Below are 14,265 nucleotides of genomic sequence, written 5' to 3' on the forward strand. Positions count from 1 at the left end.
AGGCTCCCCTGTCCCTGGGATTCTCCAGGCAAGAACACTGGAGTGGGTTGCCATTTCCTTCTCCAATGCATGAAAGTGAAAAGTGAAAGTGAAGTCGCTCAGTCATGTCCGACTCTTCGCAACCCCATGGACTGCAGCCTACCAGCCTCCTCCGTCCATGCCTATAGATGCCATCAATTCTGTAAGCTGAGTGACAAGACGGGAAACGTCTGTGAGTGCTTACCCAGGTACCCATCAAGTAACTGTGACATCCTGAGCCCATCTTGCTATTTCGGTTAAATGTGTGCCACAGAGAAAACCATCTCACTTTCTCATCTAATTCTGCAAAGAAATTGCATGCCTTCTGTGTGCAGGATTTTCTAGTCAACCGAAAACAATCTACTCTCTTCCTCAGCCACCGTTAGACCTAGGCCATTAATCGCTTCATTGGCTCCTACTTGGAGCATCCAAAGGAGCAATGCTTTCATTGTTTTCATGGGAAATTTTCAAATCAAATGGGCCTTGAAGATATCCTTGCATAATCTTTAGAACACTTTTCTAAGAATTCTGGAAAGGGGGCAAAAAAAACAAAAATCCAAAATCCTTACAAGAAATGCCTTTCCCTAGCCAGGTTATTTTCTTCAGGTTGGTTCAGCAACACCTGGAACTTGTTCAAAAGGTAATTTCTCCAGTCCCACGCCTGCCCTCAACTGACTGAGTCAGGACCCCCCTGGGCCTGGGAGGAGTGTCACTGTTCTAAAAGGCTCAGGTGATTCTGATCCCGGCTCAAGTTGTACAACCATGTTTCTAGAGATATAAGTAAGGCGTGGAAAAACCCACAAACCTACACATGTTCTCATATAAGACTTCCAGTTTTGTTACAAAAATGTTTATCATTTAAATGTACTTCTTGGTATCGTTGCACAAACCCCTTATACTGACAATATCTTACTTCAGGCAGTCACAGCCACAGAGTCACCAGAGAGATGCCTGAAGGGTCTTCTGTCTCCTCCAAACCTCTTCATTTTTTTTTTTTTTTAAAGGCAATTTCCAGACTTTTTTTTTTTTTTAATTTTACTGTCTGACTAACAGAACAAAACCAGGCAGAGAAGTCCTCCTGGAAATGATGGTCATGCTTCATTGCTGTTTGGCTTTTAGTCCTTCATTCCTAAGGATTTGTTGTATTTCCTTTTATAAAAACTTTAAGCATTTATTTTGATCACAAATGCAATCCAAGTGAGAATAAATGAATTTATTATCTTTTAAGACCTCCCCCTATGCATGCATGCTAAGTCACTTCAGTGGTGTCTGACTCTGTGTGACCCCTTAGTCCACCAGACTCCTCTGTCCATGGAATTCTCCAGGCAAGAATACTGGAGTGAGTTACCATTTCCTCTTCCAGGGGATTTTCCCAACCCAGAGGCCAAACCCGTGTCTCTTATGTCTCCTGCATTGGCAGGCAGGTTCTTTACTGCTAGCACCGCCTGGGAAGTACCCATGTTCCTTTAAATAGAAAACGGTGCTAAATGTCTTCTGGGAAAGTTCTGTTGGAATTGTTGATAGTCTCCCAAAGATGAGGATGGTGACTGGGCTGAAGGCAACTGGGAAGGATCTGCAGCAAACAGAAGACCATTTGGAAACTGTGCTGAAGCAACTCTTATCAACAAGATAGCAGCTCATTCAGCTAGAGCTCAGAGAATGCCGCCCATCAACACGGACCCAACCACAGTCACCGGGCCGTTTCCTGCTGCGAGAACAGCTCCTTAAAGGCACTACTTGGGGTGGAGTTCCAGGGACCTTCTTTCCCTCTGATTTGAACCATACTGCAGTCAGTCATGGAGAACAGACCTCCCCAACCTGCAAAGCTAGCTCCCAACTGAGGAGCTCTGGTTTTAAGAGCAGTCAAACTTCCTCATGGTCTGAGGTTAACTCCCACCAGAAAACTGCAAAAACCTTTGAACGCTTGAAAGGTTACCACCACCCATGGCGCCTACTGTAAAGGCCCTACCACAGTCATCCTCAAAGTGCCAGGGTCAGGGCTCACGCCCATGCTCTTCCATCTTGACTCTGCGGCCCCGAGATGCCAGGCCCAAGCCTCTCCTCTATTGATGGGAAGACTGCGGTCCAGGGAGGCCAGGGAACTTGTCCAAGGATAGGCCCAGAGCTGATCAGCAGAGGACAAGTCCAGTCTCCAGATTGAACACAAAATGCAAGGTCTGTGCACATATATTAACATACCTGCACGAATATGTCCAGTTCCTCTAGCAAAACCCAGGGATTCAAAGAATGGAATGGATCATAGTGAAAACAGTTCTATGACATTTGTTTACTATGACTTTATCTTTATTCTGTTCATCTACTGCCTGGACATAAACACACACAGTCTCACTTATCCTTAACTTGTCAGGATCTTCAGTTCTCTTTTTTTAACTAATAATTATCAAAGATTATAACTGTACAATACTGAGAGGTATAGAACAAAATACAATTATTGGAGGACAATTGCTCTACAATACTCTGCCACAATATTTTTCTTAATGGCAAAGTAATACACATCTATTAAAATTGGGTTACGAAGACAAAAATCAACTGTAATTATACCATGAGATAAGTGCCATTAACATGTCCGTGCTGCATATATGTATAAATATGTGTGTACAGAAAATATTTATACAGAATAGTGTGTGCTGTGCTGTGCTTAGTCACTCAGTTGTGTCCAACCCTTTGCGACCCCATGGTTGCGACCCACCCCTCCCCCCCCCCACCCCCCCACCCTGTAACCCACCAGGCTTCTCTGTCCATGGGATTCTCCAGGCAGAACACTGGAGTGGGCTGCCATGCCCTCCTCCAGGGGATCTTCCCAACCCAGAGACTGAACCCAGGTCTCCCACATTCCAGGTGGATTCTTTACCATCTGAGCCACTAGGGCAGCCCATAGAACAGTATACATACATGTAAAGAGAAAGAATATACATATGGAATGTATCTATGTGGATTGTATAATCCATAGAATTTATATCTTGGGGTTTTTTTTCACTTAACATTTCTTTAGTGAACAAAATCACTATTTTAGGGATTCATTTGTATTTCATCAGAACCCATTTTTAAAATTTTCTTACTTTTTTACATTTGTTTCCAGTGTTCTGCTCTTGTAAATAGGAAGGAGGAGAATATGAAGTTTCAATAAAAGGCAGGAAAGCAGCACTGTGTAAGCAGGTCAACATGGAGCGCCAAAGGACTCTTGGCAGCTGGAGGGATGCTGGACCCCTGTCGAGATACCAAGATGGGCAGGAGGGATATTCTTGGGGATGTGGAAATCTCTAAGGAAAACTGACCACCCACAAGTGTTCCTGGGCATAGTCCTGCATACAGATATGGCAACTCCAGAAAGAATACATAGGCTCATCCAAGACCAACACGTCTCTCACCTCCCTGTGTTGCATAACTCATAGAGACAAACTGCTCTTCCAGAAGACTTCAGCCAAGAGCTCATTTATTTGGAAAGGACAATCAACAGTCAATTCAATTAAGACAAATCTTCAGAGAATTCTTGAGAGATAGTATACCCTTTTTCTTTTTACGATACTGTTTTAGTTTCAGGTATACAGCAAAGTGATTTGTTTTCGTTCTCTTGTTTCCAGACTATTTTCCATTACAGGTTGTTATAGATACTGAATATAGTTCCCTGTGCTGTACAGAGAATCCTTGCTGCTTATCTATTTTATATATAATGGTGTATATCTGTTAATCCCATACTCCTAATTTATCCCTCTCCCCATACACCTTTTTTCTAAATATTCTTAATGAAGGCCTATTGTTTCCACTCATCTGAATAAAGCCCCCTCTTTTTTTTGACTCAGTGCAAAAACTTGTTCTCAGATAGTGATGGATGACCTATTTATACCATATTAAAATGAAAGTATATTGCTTCTAGCCTAAAAGGCTATGTTTAGGCTGCTCAGCTGAAACGTCTTCTAGTTATAAAATATTTATAAAGTAATTTTCCCATGTTTTGCCCTTTCAACAAGTTTTCCATCATAAGGATAGTGTTTGGGTAGGAACTACTTTTCAACCATTTTCACAAGTAAATCTTTTCTTAATGGGACCTTACTCAACCTGATGATAATTTCATCCAAATTTTAGCAAATCTTTCAACACTTCTGTTTTGAGTGATTTTTTTTAATTCAAATATCATTCTGATCTTCAAAGCACTACTTTAATTTTCATATTTGCCTTTTTAACTCTTTTCTTGTTTATAGCATTTCTAAGACTGGTCTCATTTTAGACTTTGGATTTAAAGTGAAATGAAAGTGTTAGTTGTTCAGTCGTGTCTGACTCTTTGCGACCCCATGGACTGTAGCCCACCAGGCTCCTCCATCTATGGAATTTTCTGGGCAAGAATATTGGAGTGGGTTGCCATTCCCTTCTCCAAGGGATCTTCCCAACCCAGGGATCAAACTCCAGTCTCCTGCATGGCAGAGACATTCTTTACCAGCTGAGCCACCAGGAATTTTAAATGTCTTTTCAAAGAGAAGATTAACAAAGATGCAACCTTGCAGAGCTCCAGTGAATTGAGACAATGGTTCTTTTCTGAAAGGCCACATATTCCAACCATAGACACCAATGACCTCTAAAAGAATGTCAGGAAAATTCCCTTCTGAGCTTTTCACTGGGATTTTTCTCAGAAAGAAATTTTCTGAAGCAGTATTTCTGGAAGTATGTTCTCTAATTTCCTTAGGATGATAATAATTGCTTCTCAATTGAAAATAAAATGAGATTACCTGGTTACATGACTTTTAGAAATACTAAAATTAAACAAAGTTAAGCAGTTCCACCTGCTAAGGTACATACTGAAGAAGGAGCAAAAGGAAACTGTTTTTTAAACTTACTTGACCATGAACTCTCTTCTTAAGGAAAAATGATTAAATGTCTCAGTGAAGAATTTGAAGCCACCGATGCTTCCAAAGTAAATCATCTCTATCTCCATGTCCTGGCCCAGTTACCTACACAGCTTCTTACTGACTGTTGTTCAGATTCTGCTACCTCTTCAGGTCTGTATCCTCCATGGATTTCCATCAACAAGTACTCACCCTACATATTGGAAAGCCTTTTCTATAGTGAAAGAAGGTAACTGTTTTATTTTCTAATTCCTGCAAAAGGACAGGTAGCTGCCCCTTGCATGTTCCATGACACTATTTATCTCTTCATACATTTCCTCCGGGTGTCTTTTCTACATGTACAGAAGATCCAACCAGTCCATCCTAAAGGAGATCAATCCTGAGTGTTTGTTGGAAGGACTGATGTTGAAGCTGACACTCCAATACTTTGGCCACCTGATGCAAAGAGCTGACTCATCTGAAAAGACCCTGATGCTGGGAAAGACTGAGGGCAGATGGAGAAGGGGACAACAGGGGATGAGATGGTTGGATGGCATCACCGACTCAATGAACATGAGTTTGGGTGGACTCTGGGAGTTGGTGATGGACAGAGAGGGCTGGTGTGCCGCGACTGAACTGAACTGACACTTATTTTGAGTTAACATCAATGGAGTTTTTTACCTACAGAATTTAATTGCCTCGCCCATCATCATTTTCAAATAATGATGACTTCTTCCAATAGGAACTATGGAAAAGTTAAATGAACAGCCAGCATCCTCCCATGGCAGAGGAGAAATCTACTCCACAAAAAGACCTCTACTACCTCATATTTCTAACCCCTGCACCTCATATTTCTAATCCCTTTCTCTGTCTCCTGAACCAGAATGCAGGTTTGCTGGCTTCCTGAATAGTGTGATCTAGAACCTCAACAGTAACAGCTTTGTCCTCCTTTCTCTGAGTCAAGGGATCCTGGAATCTAAAATGAGAGAAAAGTATGTCTCCTACGTAAACCATGCTTTTCTGATTTGCTTCCGTTGTTCCTCCCTTGCCCTGCCCTGGATAGAAATATTGTGTCCGAGACAGCATCACTTCCTGCAAGGTCCTAACCACCAGCCAGCATCAGATTCCACAGGACTCCAGGGTGACTGAGATTCCCCAGGACTAGAGACCTTCCCTGCAAAAGTCAGGAAAATCCTGGACAAACTGAGGTTGGTCACTCTGGTCTCAGATTAACCATGTCAACAGCAGTCTTTCCTGGTAAGGGCATGGAGTCCGGGCAGCAGAACCTCCTTTCATGAGATTCTCACTCCAAAGCTCTTGCCTCTAGGGAACTGGTAACCAGCTGGAGCCAGGCCAAGACAATGACCCATAGGGAGTCTGGCTCCTCACTCCCTCTCTCCTCCCCTTCGACATCCCCAGCTTCCCACTGAAGCCTCCTCTTACCATCACTATGTTCTTCAAGGCTTGATCACAGAATGCCCTGTCTTTATTTTTTATTTCCTGTATCATGCCTTATTGACATTTCATCCTAGTTAAGAGAGTCACCTAGAGACTTCATCCCCCTGGAGTCTGAACAGAACCGGCAGAATCAGATGCCCCCTGAGGACAACTGGCACATCCATCTCCTTGCAATGATACCAATGGCCTTTCTACCTGGTTGATATCTGTGACCAGTTGGGTTCATAAACCTTCCTGGTCTAGTGCAGTCCTTCCAGAATTATCTGGTTGACTCAGAGCTTCCTGAATCCACCTTTCCCCATTTACACAGAGAAATACCTAGCCGCGTTCTTTCTTTCAAGAGTGAATACAGAAGAGAGAAAACTGAAGGCACACGTATGTCAGCTTCACCCTCTTCATTTCTTTCTCCCTTACAATAGGTGTCTCAGGCTAGAAGCAGTAATAGGTTCACACTGCAAGAGCATGATTCCAAGAGGACAAGTCACGGTTCCTCAGTCAATGAGACAGTCTTAAAAGTTAATGAAAGTCGCCACAAGGAAAATGGATCTGGGTTCACATTCCAAGGGCTACTTCTCCTGTTCCCCATGGCGTGTGGGATCTTAGTTCCCCGAGTGGAGATCACACCTGCATTGGAAGGCAGATTCTTAGCCATTGGACCACCAGGGAAGTCCTGAGGCAAGAAAGATGGGTTTATATGAAAAGAAGTGATATACTGAAGCTCTTCCATGAAGACTTGAATCTACACTTTCACTCATTTATATTAACACTTCAAGCCGTGTTCAAATGATCTGTAATTAAATTGCTCTGTGTTCTCACTTTAAGAGCTCTTTGGTTACTTGGAACACTTTCATCCCATAAAACTTGAAAGTCTGAAGTAGGGATTTTTTCCAAAGATGTTTGACAGCATTCTAAGGAGTCACCCAGCATCTCATGGATTTTGTTGTCTGCTTTGCCTTTCACGATTTTGCTTCATCCTAAGACTGGAGTCATTACCCCTGACAAAATTCGGTGTTTGTACCAAAGTAAATCGTGCGAAATCCTCAGGGCTTACTTCTTGATCCTCCCTTGTGTCCAGCTTTTTCCTACATCTGTGCTCAGATCTGTTTCACAAGTATAGCTCAATCACAAAACCCTGACTGCTCACAGGTTTCCAAAGACAGACAAACAAAAATACTATTCTTTCCAAGCATTTAGTGAACCTAGTAACAGTTGAAGATTTGCAGTCAAAAGAGGGGTCGCCTAAAGCCCTAAACGGTTCACTCCCTGTAAGCGATGCTGTCTCCTCCCTCCCACACGCATCTCGCAATTCTCTTCCCTCCGGGAGTAAACGTCCTCACTGGCTGCCTTCACAGTGGGTCTTCCCTGCCTCTCTGAAGCCAGGCCACTAGTGGACAGGCCCCCCAGTGGAGAATGGAGGCATTTTTCTTTAATAAGTGCTTGGCTCTATCTTAAGACATACTCACCACACCCAGTCTGGGAGGGGACCTCTGCAGAGACTGAGGCCTGGGGAGAGGCAACGCCATCCTCAGCCCTCTCACCAGCTGTGGAAGCACTCCTGGCCCTTCCACTGTGGTGGTGTCCTGTCCGAGGAGATGGTAAAGAGGACTTTGCTGACAAAGGGCTGTCTAGTCTAAGCTGTGGTTTTTCCAGTAGTCATGTATAGATGTGAGAGCTGGACCATAACGAAGTCTGGGAGCCAAAGAACTGATGCTTTCATACTGTGGTGCTGGACAAGACTCTTGAGAGTTCCTTGGATAACAAGGAGATCCAACCAGGCCATCCTAAAGGAAATCAGTCCTGAATATTCATTGGAAGGACTGATGCTGAAGCTCCAATACTTTGGCTTCCAGATGTGAAGAGCTGACTCATTTGAAAAGACCCTGATGCTGGGAAAGATTGAGGTCAGGAAGAGAAGGGGACAACAGAGGATGAGATGGTTGGATGGCATCACTGACTCAATGGACATGAGTTTGAGCAAACTCTGGGAGATGGTGAAGGACCAGGAAGCCTGGCGTGCTGCAGTCCACGGGGTCGCAGAGTTGGACACAACTTAGTGACAACAACAACAAACTCCAAATTCACTATTTGGATGACTTTCTACAGTCTCCATCACCTGGTCAGTGCTGTGGTTATACATTTTCAGTGCTATCAGGTAAATATCTCGTTCTCTTTCAATTTGTACACATGGAGAAATTGCATTATTAAACAGTTTCATTACTTAAATGTACAGTTGTATTTATTTCTAGAACACAGTAGGCAAGGAATTACCCACTGAAATTCCCAAAGATTTTGCTGAAGAAAATGTAAAAAAGTAAATACATACTCTGTGTGTGTGTGTGTGTGTGTGTGTGTGTGTGTGTGCGTGCGTGTGTTCAGTTGCAAAGTCATGTCTGACTCTTTGCAACCCCGTGGACTGTAACCTGCCAGGCTCCTCTGTCCATGGGATTGCCCAGGCAAGAATACTCGAGTGGGTTGCCATTTTCTTTCTCCAGTGGTTATTCCAGACCCAGGGATCGAACCAAATAAGCCCCAAATACGTACTAGACCTTCGTAAATAAATCCATTCCTCCAACTTCCTTCAAAGTAGTTGAAGACTTTCCTCATAACTATCTTCAATATCCTTCTTCAATTTTATTTACACCATAACCATTAGTATTGAGACTTGAGGTTTTTAAAGAGAGTTTACAGGAACTTCCCTGGCGGTCCAGTGGTTAAGACTCTGTGCTCCTAATACAGGGGCACAGGTTCAACCCCTGGTCAGGGAACTAAGATCCCCATGAGCCACAGCAAAACCAAAAATGAACAAACAAACAAAAAAAAGGAATTTACCAAAAAAAAAGTTACCCAAAACTTCAATCCCATCCACCCCCATAAGAGAGTGCATGCAACAAATTTGAATTGCATTTCTGAGTCCATGTGATTGGCCCACTGCAGTGAACACTACTCTGCTCCTCAGCTTTGGCTAAAGCCAGAGTGACTGGACGCTCTAAGGGACTTAGTGACAGCGAATGAAGAGTGCACGTGAACACCAGCTCTGTGGCTTTCAGCATGAACCAAGATGGAAAGAAGGGTCTCCCTGACAACACAAAGCTGTCCAAATGTTGGGGAATGAGGATAAGAAATTACCCACTTGAGCCGTTTCATAGCCTAAATTTCACTGTTTCTAACCAAGAGCAATTTAGAGTTAGATGCATGATGAAGTCACTTCTTTAAAAAATAATTTAGTCACCAGCATAATTAAAATAAATGACAGAATAAAGCCATAATGAAATTTAGCCCCAAATTGCCTTTAGAGAGACTATAACAAGCAACTGGAGAGTCGCCTGGTTCAGAAATAATGGTGTTTGTTTTATTAACTGGTACGTATTGTTCTGCCTGACCTATGTTTGACACAGTAATAAGAAAGGGAGTGGAGAGAGATAAATATGGACAGAGCATGGAACTCTGTCTCCATGACATCAAGTCAAGAACTGCCTCTTTCTCCGTCTTTCACCATCATCTGGAAGAGGCTTATGGAAGAACCAAGCCAATCTCAACTTCTGTACACAGCTCTGATGACTCTGATGACATTTCCTTGAGTGACATCTTGTTCCCTGCAGAGCCACTTTGGCCTCTCCATTACTTTCGAGTCCATAAGTGGCCCCATAGAATAAATCATCTGAAATCTACAAGTCATCACAGATGGGAGAGAGGTGAAGTCTACAGTGATAAGCACCAATGTCTTCGTGGAAAATCTTTAAAACTCACTGAAATAGAAGTGCTTTTGTCTACAAATATTATTTGTACGTAGTTTACCATTATAAAGAGCATCCATTTTAGTAGATAGTCAATAATATTGTGACAACTTGATATGGTGGCAGATGGTAACTGGACTTACTGTGGTGCTTATCCCATAATGCATAAAAATATTAAATCAGTATATTGTATACCTAAAACTAATAGAACAATGTCTGTCAAGTATAACTTAGTAAAAAAAAAAAATGCACCCACTTTAAGCATACAGCTCAATATAGTTTGATAGATGCTATACACCAAGGAAATCAGCATAATCAAAAGAGAAAATTTCTACCATTCCAGAAAGCTCCCTTGTGCCCTTCCCTGTAAATGCCCACTGGAAGTATTTTTTAAGTCATAAAACATCTATTTGAACATTTTAAAGTTGAGGTAGTATAAAAAAGAATCTGTTCACTTGCCAGAAACAACATTCAGATCTTCAATTCTAACATAAAATCAGATAACACTTCTCTAAGTATAGTGGTAACACCAACTAGCTACTAATGAGAAGACATTGCCACAGAGCTCTCAAACCTGGCTAACATTTGAAGTTTAACATTCCCCCCCTCCAAAAATCTGAGTAGGAAAGAGGCGTTTTAATCTACTTGACATTTTCTGAAGATACATAGATCTCCTACCAAGGCTACATGGTAGGTAGTTCACAAGAGTGAGAGGGCTGAGGGAAGGAAGAAGCGAAAATGAAAAGGAAAAAAACGACTTCACTTGAAAAATATATTATTTATGCACTTTTGTTGTAGAAGTGTATATGCATAAATATGGAAATTGACTTTAAAATATAAGAAATAACTACAGAGACTCCTCAATTCTTAAAAAAATGTTAGAAGTCTCCTAGTGAATCCTCTTCAAGACATTTCTTATTTTTGCTGTCAGATCAAATAATGCTGTCTTCCATCTTAAAAAATAAACATGGACTAAAGTCTGAAACAAATTATTGACTGATGGAAATTGAGTCTGAGACCTAGAGTGAAAAGTGCTTTCTCATCCTGAAGCTGAATATTCTGCCCTGAAAGTGCCTCCCTGTCGGCTTCTCTAGGGATCAATAGCGGGATCAGACAGGAACCTTCTCTGCTGCTTTCTAAGAGACGTGGGAATTGAACAAGTCAGGAACTCAACCGCAATTCCTCATCTCAAATCCCACACCCAGCTCTGGCTGGTGGAAGCTGTGAAGGCATTCTGGAATTAGCATTTCTCTCATCTTGGACAATTGAGACAGATACCAATTTTTAGTTATTTTAGCACTGTGATGAACATGTTTATAAGTTTTCTTCTATATTTTTGGAAAGTTCCCCAGAATATATTTTAAGATGTACAAATTCTACATTTGGGTGTAGAAATTGTATGTCTCCTGTTACACATTTGCAATTTGCCTTGCAAAAATAAAATTTTTTCAGGGCAGTTTGGCAACGTGTATCAAGATTCTCACAAATATCCCTACCCTTTGATCAATTATTTTCTTAGAGAACAGAGGTATATGAAATGATTTTATATAAAATTTTATCACTGTATTATTACCATTATCCAAAAAGTTGGCCACAACCTAAATATGCAAAAATGAAGAAGCAGTTAAATAGAATTATTGTTAGCCAATTATTAAAATCCTATTTTTAAAAATATGTAATAACAGGTAAAATATCAAAATATAGCATACCATTAAGACTAAATGGAGAAGTTAGCATATAAAATTATACATATGATATGATCTTCAATACACAAACACACACACATACACACACACAATACACACAAACACATACATGTATATGTTCATAGAAAAAAGGCTAAAAGCCCATCAAAGTATATAATGATTATTTCAATAATAATTTCAGAGAAGGTAACTGTATGAGTGCTGCTTAGCTGCCCAGCACCCTTGCTTTCCTCTATAATTGCACTCACCATGCTTCATCTTAAATGCCTATGCCTATGGACCTTGCCTTTTAGAATATCAGAGAACTTTTTTATGTTTTACTCATTGATATATATCTAGAAAAGAACTTAGAAATCACCCAATAAATGTTTGAATGCTTTTGTGCCTGACAAAGTAAATGAGTAATTGAATGATTGAATGAATTCAGCAGAAAGCCTCAAGTATCTTAAACACAAGATGACTGGCAAGGGGCAGAAGAGACACCATAAAGAAGGGCAGGAGCAGAAAAGGACAAAGATCTATAGAGACTTCAAAGATGAGCAGTTTGGCAAGACAGAAAGAGCACAGACTTCAGTCAGCCACATTGCTGTATGACTTTCAGAAAGTTCCTCAACTTGTACCTATATAATGGGACATTGTGCTCATTAAGTTGTTAGGAGAATTAACTGAACTATAAATATAGAAATTCACATACACCATGCCCTGCACATGGTAGGTATTCAGTAAATGTTTTCTCATCCCCTAAGGTTCCAGTTTGGACTATTTATTTTTATGCCTATGAAAAGCTCACCACAAATTTCTAGGGGGAAAAAAAAGTGTACTGGACAAAATTATTTTCACTTTAACTTTTAAAAAGATAGCCAAGCTAGAAGAAGGGCAAAGGGAAGATGCCCAAATCCTTGCAAGGTGCCGTAAGAAGATGCGACTGTGCAGCACACGCTGAGGGAATGGGCCCCAGAGGTAAGCTTTGCACAGAACAGAACCTCATATATTTTAATGGTGGGACATAAAGGTATTCCCAGAACAAGGAAAAACTTCCCTCATGAATTTCATTACCCTCTCTACTGATAAGACCAACACATACAATATTAAATTCTATCCTAGAGCCATTTGGCTAAATGTGTAGACGTCTAGGGCCAAAAATACAGTCATTGATTTGGGGATTAGAATCTATTTATATGCTTTTCAAACAGATAATTCTGTTCACCTTGAAGCTCTGATGCTGGCGTGGGGCTGGAAGGTTGGGGACACTGGTCTCACCACATGACAAAAACAGGCTCCTGGAGGTCATTAGAGCGGCAGGCCCTGTACCTGGAGAGCTGACACCCTCGGGATGTGGAACTCAGGTTTTTGAAAACAGGCTGCTGAATGCAGGAGGCGCATGCACCTGGCAGAGCAAGAAGCATCCTTTCAGCAAAATAGATTTTTACAGAGAAATGAGGGAAATAAGTCATGCGACCAGAGCAGCAAGAATAAATATCCCTGTGCCCAGTCTCCCAGAGATTCTGTAAACTGATTTAACAATGAGCACGAGCTTTGCTTGCCTCCACAGAGACTCACGGTCCCTGGATCTGGTAGCAACATAGGAACTTGCCACTCCGATTGTTATTGTTTTGTCATTATCAGCCACAGTAGTTTTCTTTAAGTCATTGTGTTTTGTTTGTCCTGGACCCTGTTTGCACATGTGAAAACATGTGGCAGACTCTATACAAAGATGAATTCACGTCTCCAGAGTGTTATTTTTTTTCCCTTGGCATTTTATTCCATTGCGAATTACCAAAGTTGATATATTTTAATGCACTGCACTTCTTAATTTGGTGAGTCAATTGACTTGGCTGGCATTAGCCAAAGCCAGGTACAGGTTGTGGGGGTTGGAGGCAGGAAACACAGCGGAGGGAGGTGGGAATTCACCTTAGCAGCTGGACTGCAATTAGGTATCTGGGGAGAAGCTGTTTGTTCAGAGGTGGGGGAGACAGAAGTGGTAACAGGGAACCAGAGAAGGGACAAAGAGAGACTCGCTGAGAGGCGGGAGGATACTTATCAAGGTATAAACAGCAGATAAGCTTGATGGAAATTGCCTGTTGGCATCTGAGGGGAGACTGCTGGTAAGGTGTGGTTCAGGCTTGCAGGAGGTGCAGATGGTAATTAGGACCAGAGGAAGTTGTTTCGAAAGGAGAAAACTCCTCCAGCACCACTGCAGAGGAGGAAAAAATCCACATAGACACAGAATCTAAGATGCTGATGGATGGATAGCAGACTGGCAGGCAGGTAGACAGTTGATAGTTTACAGGAATATAGTAACAATTTGAGAAATACTGAGGAGGCTCCCCAACCAAAAGTAGGCTCCTTGTAGGTTTCACAGGAATGGATGCCACCTTTAGAAACTACATTCTTTGAGTTGTTCAGTGTGTGGTCCTTGGGTTTCTAATCAACACAAGCTTCTTTGAAACCTGTGAGGGTGTGAACTCCTCCCAGGAGTCTACAATTTAAGAGGCTCTCCAGGCAAGCTTT

General features: G+C 41.7%; 1 pseudogene; it reads right to left on the reverse strand.

The window, feature by feature from the left end:
• Window positions 1-1,484: 1,484 nt before the first annotated feature.
• LOC128051073 (mitochondrial import inner membrane translocase subunit Tim17-A-like) lies at window positions 1,485-2,039 on the reverse strand (annotated as a pseudogene).
• Between the last annotated feature and the right edge of the window lie 12,226 nt (window positions 2,040-14,265).

Source organism: Budorcas taxicolor, chromosome 7, assembly GCF_023091745.1.
Source record: "Budorcas taxicolor isolate Tak-1 chromosome 7, Takin1.1, whole genome shotgun sequence".
NCBI classification, from domain to species: Eukaryota; Metazoa; Chordata; class Mammalia; order Artiodactyla; family Bovidae; genus Budorcas; species Budorcas taxicolor.